The sequence below is a fragment of the Pteronotus mesoamericanus genome, unplaced genomic scaffold (genome assembly GCF_021234165.1).
Source record: "Pteronotus mesoamericanus isolate MK-2021 breed Mesoamerican mustached bat unplaced genomic scaffold, CSHL_Meso_final contig_56, whole genome shotgun sequence".
NCBI classification, from domain to species: domain Eukaryota; kingdom Metazoa; phylum Chordata; class Mammalia; order Chiroptera; family Mormoopidae; genus Pteronotus; species Pteronotus mesoamericanus.
This window is the reverse complement of record NW_026555201.1, coordinates 21,860,858-21,871,481: the sequence shown is the minus strand read 5'-3', so window position 1 is coordinate 21,871,481 and position 10,624 is coordinate 21,860,858.

Below are 10,624 nucleotides of genomic sequence, written 5' to 3'. Positions count from 1 at the left end.
CAGCATGTTTTTGCATATAATGCCTTTTCAAATTATAGTCTTTGGAAACTTGCACGAATTCCCTACAAATTAAGCAGAGTACCTTACCTTACTATTTGGCTCGACAAAAAAGTAGTCATCTGTCTACTTTTAATTAAATAATCTTCCTTCGTCCATAATTTTTCTTTTTGGGTTTTTTTTTCTTTTGAGATGTTGTAGATGACATGCTGGGATTAAAAAAATAGTACTAGATAAGAGATTGATTTACTTTTATTATGAAGATTAATTGACAGGAAAATAGAAAGCAAAGTTGGGGTCCTTCCACAGCCCTCCTGGCTGCTGATGCAAGGCGAGGTGGAGGGCAGATTATAACATGTGGCAGGGGATGTATGAGGCACTGCCAAGGTGTGGAAGTACCTTTAATAATCAAATAAGAATGCTTACCTGACTCCTAAATAACATTAAATGCCTAATGTTGCAATGGTAGTTGAAATATTATTGATAGTCACTGCCTCGCTAAGTCACCGTGAGCAAAGGTAATGTTTGATGGTGTCAATTCTACTGTCTGCACTTGGAAGATAGCACGTTGGAAGCCGCACACCGCCATAAAACTGAAGCCTCCGCGTGCATACAAATAGTGAGAGTGTATGTACATTTATTTTATGTGACATTGCAAAATGTAATCACACATACAAAAAAATCTAATAATGATTTAATTAAATTTACGATTTTGTGATGAGCAGCATTCATAGCCATCCTGACCTGCATGTGGCCCGCAGGCAATGGGTTTAATGCTCCTACTTTAGCTTATCCCTGAAGCCAGAAGAGTCTTCCTAATATAACAGCTCAATATAGATCTCTGACTGACACTGTGAATTTGTGCTCACTGAGCATCACAGAGAATTATTACTTGTCTCAAACTACATCAAGCACAGAGAAGCCAAAAGGCCAACATCCTGAGAAACTGCTGAATTTTCACCCAAATCTCTGATGTGTACCATTCTGGGCAAAGACTTCTAAGAAAGGGTCTTGTCCCTTCACACTGTGTTCCCCTTTGTCCAGTGGGACACACTTAACATTAGACTACGGGACAGCAGAACCACAGATGAAAGATTCTCAGCCTCTGAATCATGATGTGTTGGAAATGCACCTACTAGCCGGGAACACCTGCCTTGAACTGCTATAGTAAGAGAGGAGAAATAAACCTGAATTGTAATTGAACCATAACACACATTAGGGATCTATTTGTTATTGCCGCTAGCCTTACCCAAACTAAAATAGAGAAGTAGAGAGAGAAAGGCCATATATATTCACCAAACTTTAACACACTCTCTCTGCCCAACAGAGAAACATGGATTAATGAATGTCAGGCTCTCTTTATTTCACCAATTATATAAATTATTTCTCATCCTGTAGGGATAAGACAGTGAGAACGTTAAAAAAAAAAAAAAAAAAAAGCATAAAGTTTTAATCCAATATCTCTAAGAGGGAGAAGTTTCTATTGTGTTTTAAGGCAAATGAGAGGACAGTGTGAAAATTGTTTACCCCATTTTGTAGGTATTACTGTCCCTGTTTGAGAAAATTGAGGTACAAAGAGGTTAAGTAACTTGGCTACGTTTGCTTCTATTTAGACTTCTATTTGTAAGACTATAATTTGATTACATGACAGCAATACAAAAGGTTTGAAAAGCAAAATGTGTCAATGTGAACATAATTATGGAGGTGTGAACATACATTCATTTACTAAAGACCAAAATTAGGAAAGAACCTTTTTAAACAAAATGCCTTTGACAATAAAAGTATAAACCAAAATACAATAGATTTGCCTATCATACTTCCTTACTATAAACAGTAATCTCTGTTACATTTTTAACTATGAACTGCTTTTCTCTTAGAAAAAGACTATCTAGAGAACATAGTAAGAAACTATGTCTTGACTCCTTGGTTTCCAGAAAGAAAGTCATTTAACAGAGCAGTCCAGGTTTTTCACAAATTCAGAATACGTCCCTTCAAATGGGCCTTTACTGCCAAGCAATTATTAACTTTTGCCATGCTGATTCCCTGGAACTTCATATTAAAGCTCATTCCCAAAGTCTTTGAGATCTGGGTCTCTCCGTAACCTCTAGATAATGGAACCTTGCTGTTAGCTCCATGGAAAATGAAAGGTGATATATAAAAATAAAAAAGTAATATGGAGGTTAAAGTGGGGTTTGCAGGAGGGAAAGTTTGGCTGGATGTGGACCCCTGATAGTGACAAGGGCTCTGAGACTCTCCTGTGGGGTTCTGAGAGGCTGACTCACCCAAACCGATGAAAGTGAGATAGCAACAGAATGCTAGTTTATTAATGTAAATTAGAAAACATAACCATCTCATTCACATAATTCTCACATTCTCTGCCATGTGCACCTGTACATGAGAATTTACATCAATATCAAAAACACTTGAATTCATTTCATGAAAGGGCTGGTGCATGACCAGGGCTTGATAGCCCCAGGATGAGTGCATTTCTTCGTATAATCAGATCGCCCTGAATCTGAAGGATGCTTGGAAAGCAGGAACGAGGGACAGGGGAGTTGGAATAAATGTTGAGCCTTCTCTAGCTGCCCTTCTGGGCCATCTTCTCATTCTCCACCCTTTCCTCAGGCTGTCTCACCCACACACAGGACTTACATGACTGAATGGAGGCAGATGACTCACAAATTTTTATCTGTGGGGCTCGACCTCTTCTCTGAGTTCTAACCTATCTATGTCACTGCCTACTTGACATTTCCACTCGACTGTCTCAAAGGCATCTCAAAATGATTCCCCAAACCAACTCATGAGATTCCCTTCGAAACCATCTCTCCTAGTGTTCTGATTCAGTGAACAGCACGGCATTCATCTGGCTGTAGAAGAGGAGTCGTCCTTGATAATATTGTCTCTCTCACCACTCTCATAACTGATTTTTCTCAAGTTCTGTTGATTCTGGCTTCCAAAAATATCTCACCAACCTCTAGACTTCAATCTGTAACCATCAACTAAATAATATGCAAATTACCCTTATCTCTCACCTGGCCAACTACAAAAGCTTCTAACTGATCTCCGTGCTTCCATTCTTCAATGCATCCTTCATGTTAACTATAATGGCTTATTTAAAACATTTATCACTACCCCCAGCCCTCACCAACAATAATTTCCCACTGTTACTGAATAATGGACCCATTGGGGGGGTGTCCAGATGCTATTACCAAAATAATGTCCCCCCTTCCCCAGGGTCCCTTGGTTGTAGGTCCTTTGTCCACCACCCTTGAAATTATGGCTCTCAATGGCAAGAGTTTGGTGAAAAGGGAAGGGACTATTTATTCAAAAGTTATACAGGTTTTGATTAATGGCTAAACGTTCCCCCGCTAAATCTCAAAATCCCTTTAACAACACCCACCATTTAAAACACCCACCAACACACACAGTCCTGCCTTCCCCGCTTTGCCCAGTCAGGACAGTCAGGGGTACCGTCCTTCAGAAGAAAATGAACAGAAGTCTGGCGCTCGGCTAGGCAGGCCTCTCGCAGTTCCCACCACCATCAGCTGTGTCACCTCGATCTCCAGCTCTTAATCCAAAACCATGTGGCACTTTCTCATGGCCCACTAGCAAGAGTCCTTCCTCCTCTTTTCTTCCCGCACGGTCTCCACACTGTTCCCCAGAGTCTGTGTTCTTTGTCTCTCCCCCAGGACCTGTCTCCTCTCTCCAAGTACATTCTCTGTTAAAAGTTTCCCAAACCTTCCTGGTTAACCTTGTTGAGATGCAAAATAACCATCTTTGCATATGAGATCTCAAGCTATCCTGTTATTGACATGCAAAATACTCTCAATGGCCCTGCTCCAGGTCTCCCATCCCCCATGGTAGCCCATCTTGGTGGGGAGAATATCTTATATTTTTCTTGGACACCCCAAGTTCTGGATCCCGTTACAAATACCCTTTGTGAGGCGTGGCCTGGCTGTGCCCCGTTACACTATTAGGACAAATACAAATTTCCTAAATGCCATTTGAGGTCCTGCATGGTCTTAGGGCCCCTCTCCCACTTCATGTTCCTCCACCCCCTCAACCCCCACAGCTCCAACCACCCTGGTGTTTCAGTCTCTCATATTTGCTGTATCTCTCACAGCCACAGAAACTTAGCACATAATCTTCCTCCCATCCAGCATGCTCTTATCCCCATCCCCTCTCCATGGTCTTACTGCTGCACATCGTTCAGATCTTGGCTCAAACAATATCCTCAAGAAATCCCCACTGGTCTCCCTGACTTGGACACATCGCCTCTAATGGCTCTCATACCCCTATTTCTCTCCTCCGCAGCACCACCATTGCCATTTCAAATGTATAAGCTTCATGGTGGAAAGAATTGTATCTGTTTTTATTCATGATTTTGTAACACAGTGCTTTTTTCCCCCATAATATGTTCTCAATAATATTTATCAAGTGAGTACATAAGAAACGATGAGTAGAAGATTGCTGGCAACGCCAGGATGAGGGTGCTTGGTGCATCTCTGTCATCACTAAGAATGCGTACACATTAAGAACCAAACATTTGAACTCAAATGTCTTTGTCTGTGTCCCAGGATAGGGTTCCCAGCTAAAATCTGCGTGGGCCCTGGCACCAGGCTCTGTGGATTAGGACTCTTACTATCCCAGTTCACTGGGTGGCCAGACTAAGCTATTTAGCTGCTCTAAGCCTCAGTCTTTTCCTCTATGAAACAGGAAGAATTTGGCACTTAAATAATTGGATAACTATGAGAAATAATACTGAGGCTGCACACACTAAGTTCTCAATAAATGTTAGCTATTTTTAATATTTTAGGTTTCTCTCTTTTTTTCTGTATCTCTGTGTCTGATCAGTCGTTTCATACTCTGAATCTTTTTGTAATTATGTCAGTATTTACAGTCAGCAGACTGTCTTTCGAGATATAGAGGCTGATGGTATGTGGTATAATGTAAAATGGTAAAGACCCCTCCCCACTCCAAAAAGGCAAAACCATGCTTCGCATATATAGGAATACAGGTCTGTGATACAAGCCCCTTGCAATCTGATCTTCCTCCCACCCCTCCTGTGAAGGGACAGTCCTCCTGCAGGGGGCTGCGATGACTTTCCAAATCTTCTCTTCTCCAACTGAGCAGCCCAAGTTCTTATCCATATAACTAACACCTTCTAAAATCTTTATAACTGTTCACGTCCTAGTTCAATTGCATTCCCTCTCACGGATGCTTTGCCCAGAACTTAATACAATGCATGAAATGTGGTCTAATGAAGTACCTCACTCACTGCTGGCCAGTAATAAATAACTTGGGAGTATGTTTACAGATATAACTCCACTAATGCAGCCCATTCTAAACTGAGAGTCAGGAAAGGTATTTGGGTTGAATAGTGCTTCCCTAAGCTCCTTATCTTTCTCAGAATCTCAGAATGTGACCTTATTTGGAAATAAGGTCATTGAAAATGTAATTAGTTAATAGTCATGCTGGAGTAGATTGAGCCCTTAATCCAATATAACAGGTGTCCTTATAATACAGAAGAGATACAGACAAATAGAAGAACACCATATGTACACACAGATGTGAAAAAGAATGACAGCCATATGATGACAGAGGAGAGATGGGAATTGTGCAGCTGCAAGACAAGGAATGCCAAGGATTGCCAGCAACCACTGGAAGCTAAGAGGGAGGCACGGAACAGTTTCCCCCTGCAGTGCCCTCAAGAAGCACACAGTCTAGGCAACACCTTGACTTTGAGCTTCTGACCTCCAGAGCTGTGAGAAAATAAATTTTTGTTGTCTTAAGCCAGAAAATAAAATAAAATAAAATAAAATAAAATAAAATAAAATAAAATAAAATAAATAAAAAATAATAAATTCAGTATACCCTGTAAGTATCTTTCTCTCCTTCCTCCTCCCTATCACTCCACTTGTACCTTAAACAACAGACTGCTATTGGTGACTTTGCATATCTTTGGATCGACTATGTGTTGGTCTCAAAATTCCTCAGTATTCAAGTCTCAGGACCACCTTCCTGTAGTCCTCATAACTTAACAACAAAGGAAAATATGACGGGGTCTGTACTCAATTCTTGCCACAGGCATTCACATTAACGCTTCACTTGTCTTGATGACAAATCTAAAAGCTTTTGAAAAATGAAACAACTTTGTTTATGCTCCTCATATTATTACAAAAACACATTTAACAAAAATTGAAAAAAAAAGATTTGACAGTTTTCTTTATCCCTGCCCCTCCTTTTGAGTTATCATATTTTGGCAGTAAAATTAAAATTTGGCACATTATTTGCATGCGGTCAAGAGCACAACATTCAGCTTACTGTGTTTGCTCTTTCTCCCTTTAAATCACTATCTTCATTGCTGTTACAAGCTCCCTGCATGCCAGCTCAGATAGTCTCTCCCCTCCTTTTTGCACAGGCTGAGCCCTGGAAGTGAGTGAGCCTTCATGTCCACCTCAAATACAGAACTATTTTTCTTAGGAAATGTTTTCACAAAGCACTCCAATCTCACCAACCTGATGCTTCTCCAAGTGCTGCCCTTCAAACTGCAGGAGAGCAGGGCTGCTGCTGGTGAGTTACATTTCCTACCATCACTAAGTCACACTTGGCTTCGTTAGTGGCAGCAATGATTTATTCAGGACTTGCTGTGTGTCTGGAGTGGGTCAGGGGCCTGGGACCAGTGGCCAGAACAGGACTGACCCTGAATAGAGCAATTTTGACTACATGCATTTCTTAAAAAAATCTGCATCTACAGAAACATTGCAGCTACAGAGCCACATGCATAAATACAATATATTGCTAAAAATGGGATGCCAAGAACTAAAGCCTACAATAAAAACCAGTGACTTCGCAGTCTCAGTAAGGGACTGTCAGAAGGAAGAATTGTTGCTATTAAAAAATTATGGGAAAAGCAGAGACATTAATTTTACATGTCTTCTATTACCGTGTTTACAATCTGTTATGTTTTAGATAAAGGCTTAGGAAAGATTTCTCATACTTTGTATGCGGCTTAGTTTCAGTGTACTCCTCCAGGGAAAAGTAATAAGAAAAAAATCAAATAAATATGTTTGTGCATAAGGAAAAAATAATTTGGTTGCCAAAGGAAAAATTTGTCAGGTTGAAAGTTACTCTCTAGAGATAGTTCTTGTGAAATCAAGGTTTGCTTTTCTTTTCTTTAAACCTTCTTTGATCTTTCATTTTGTCATTTGTGGAAAAGCTCAATGTCATGAAAAGTATCAAAATATATAATCATTAAAAACCACGAGTTCTAAAACAAAACATATGTAAAATATCAGGAATTCAAGTCCTTGAAAAATACCTGATGTTTCCAAAATCAAAGCAGTCTGTTATATCACTGAAATTAAGAGAAAAATAGCAAAACACTCTTTCTATGTTCTTTTGGAGCAGGCGGATTTAACCTCCCATCTACAGGGAATCTGTGGTTGGATGATGGACTTCAGAGGCCACCTGAGCTTCACAGATTTATTACAAAAATTTAAATGTGGGCATATTCACTTTCTTAAGGCAAGAGTCTACTATTTCAGCAGATTCTCAAAGGTTCATCTCAAAATTAAGATCTACTGCAAAGGAAACTCCATACCAATGTTTTTAAAATACAAATTTGGATTTTTATTACCCAAGTAATAATTAAATACTAGAAAATAGAAATGTTTAATTTCTTTGGAATATGAGAAAAATAAGGTTCTCTGGCTTTCTTTCAATAATATAAGAAATGGAAAAAGAAAAATATACTATTTTTTATTAGGAGAGGTCACACTGCTTCAACTTAGGTAAAAGAATGAGGAGCAACGAGTCAAGGAATCCTAAAATTTCAGTAAATTTTCCTAAAGGACACGATATTTCATGCAACACCTCCTGGATTAATCATCATGCCTGCTTCTGCTAATTTCCTAACTTCTTGAAAATCATCTTTTATTCTCATTCTAGTCTCTCCTCTCCTTACTCAGGATGTCTGCAACTCTAATGATCCTCATAGTTCACCTGCTCAGATCTCTTTTTAAAGAGTCAAGGACTTTCTGCATCTCTACTTTTTGATTCTGGTTAAGTGTCTTGTCTAAAAGTCATACCATTTTTTTTTGCATGCAGATATTTAGTGTTTCTAATACCTTTTGTTGAAGATACTGTCCTTTTCCCATTGTTTTTTTTAAATCCTTACCCAAAGATATGTTTATTGATTTTAGAGAGAGAGGAAGTGGGGGGAGAGAGAAACATCAATCGGATGCCTCCCCAACACGCCCCAACTGGGGACCAAATCCACAGTCTAGATACGTGCCCTGACCAGAGATCCAACTGGCAACCTTTTGGTGCACTGATGACTCTCCAACCAAATGAGCCATCAGGCCAGGGCCCATTGTGAATTCTTGACTCCCTTGTTCAAGATCAGTAGACTATACGTACGTACATGGGTTTATATCTGGGCTCTCTTTTGTTCCATTGCTACATATGTTTGTTTTTATGACAGTACCATACTTCTTTGTTTATTGTAGCTTTGTAACGTATCATGAAATCAGGAAGTATGATGCTCCCAACTTTGTTCTTTTTTCTCAGGCTTACTTTGGCTATTTGTGGTCTTTTATGGTTCCATATGATTGTTCCAAAGGAATGAATCAATGATTCCATAGGATTGTTATTTTCTGTACAATGTAGTGTTAATAATTCTGTATTGTACACTTAAAAATTTGTTAAGAGGGGAGTCTTCATGTTAAGTGTTCTTATCACAATAAAAATAAACAAAATAAAAGCCACATTAAAGCAGCAAGTCCTAAATTAAACAGATGTTCCCTTTAAGCCTGGGCTTTGTTCAGTGGTCCCTGTCTCATTAAAGGCCTCATTCAGTTTCACAAACTGGAAGTTGAGGACCCTTTCTTGATGCTTCCCTCTCCCTTATTTTTCATGTCTTATTTTTCACAAATTCCTGCCAGTTTTAAACATCTCTGAAGTTTGTTTCCTTTTCTCTATCTCTACTATATCCACCCTGCTTCACTCTCATCACTTGCCTGGATGAGAAATGTTCCATTCTGCTAGCTTTCTATCTTGTTATTTTCTTACAACCCACCCTATCCATGGCAGCCAAATTACTCAGAAATAAAAATCTTGTCTTCACTCATGGATACAAAATCTTCAGCAGTGTTGCCCCTGGTTCCTCATACACTCTTTCACCATTTTCCTTCCTCTCTACAATCCAGTTTCACTAGTTCCTACAGTCCTCAAAACTGTTCAGTTCTGTGTCTGCTCAAGGTCTTTGTACAGTTTGTGCTTTGCTTGCGGCTTTTGTACGACTGCACTACATGCTTTCCCTGGCCCCACTTCTACTCTGAGTTATTACTTCCTTCCCTCAAAACTCAGCACATACATCACTTCATGAGGAAGCTTTCATTGACCCCCTCCCAAGCCATGGGCCCCCCTACTTCCATGCTCACATTCCCCTCTTTAATAATAGATGAGATAGTTTGTAATTTTATATTTGTGTGATTTTTTTGAAAACTGTCTCTCTCCACCTTCCCTTATTTAGCTATAAGCTCCAACACTGTCTCTTTTGCAAATTAGTGTGATAAAACCACATTTTATTCCAAATAAACAATGAATAATGAATGAGTGAATGAATGAATGAATGAATGACTTGGCAATTCTGATCTCTATGAAGAGACTGTACAATATGAGGGTGAGAGCTCGAATGTATGGAGAGAATGCAGAAAGACCTTACTGGCTTCTTCCATTCCTTCCCTCAAGGCACTCTTTACAATGATCAAAGCAGGTCTTTCAGCTCCATTGGGCTGAAGATCTGTTTGTTTTACCATTAAAAAAAGATAATAATGCCATTTTTAAATAATTTGCTTAGGGATATTGTTGTCAGAGTTCCAGCAGAACATATGACTCATTTCAAATGAAGAGACTAGTTGGAAAACTTCATATTGAAGTATGAGCAAATGAAGGGAATCGACAAAAGATGGTGAAGCTCCAGAGACCAGTCTTCAGGGGAAAACTATTACTACTCTTAGTCCCAAAGGGAAAAGCAGGGGAATAGTGACACCAAGCCTCAGTGGGAGCTAGGACTGTAGACCAGGGGCCTCGTGGTAGAAGTTATGGGGGAGGAGGAATGGGGAGTCAGCCCTATGCAAATACAGTGCCAAAGCAGAGAGGGTACAGGAAAGAAATACTCTATGTTCTTTCCCTTCCTGCACTTGTCTCCCATTGGCTGAACCCATTTAGGAGCCCGCTATCTGGGATTTGTGGTTTACGCAGGCCAGTGTCCTGGGTGAACAATGCGTGACAGAAAAAAGCAGAGTGGACCTGTGGTAGGGTGAACACAGGCACATATTTTTCATTTGGACCATGGGAACACAAGCGTCTCCAGTAGGAGTGGAGGCTTTTATTTTACTACAAGAAAAGAAGTGTCGAAAATGTCAAATGTCATGAAAGCCTGGAGAAATGAGGTTGACAATATTTGTGTCCTAATCAAATCTGGGTCACAAAGATAGGGTCGCCACATAGAAGACTGTAATAAATTTACAAATTCTTTTAAAATGAAGAAGACTTTGTCAAAAATAAAATATTTATCTTAGCTATAAGAGAAAGAAGAATGAATTTAATCAGCAGTGAAGAG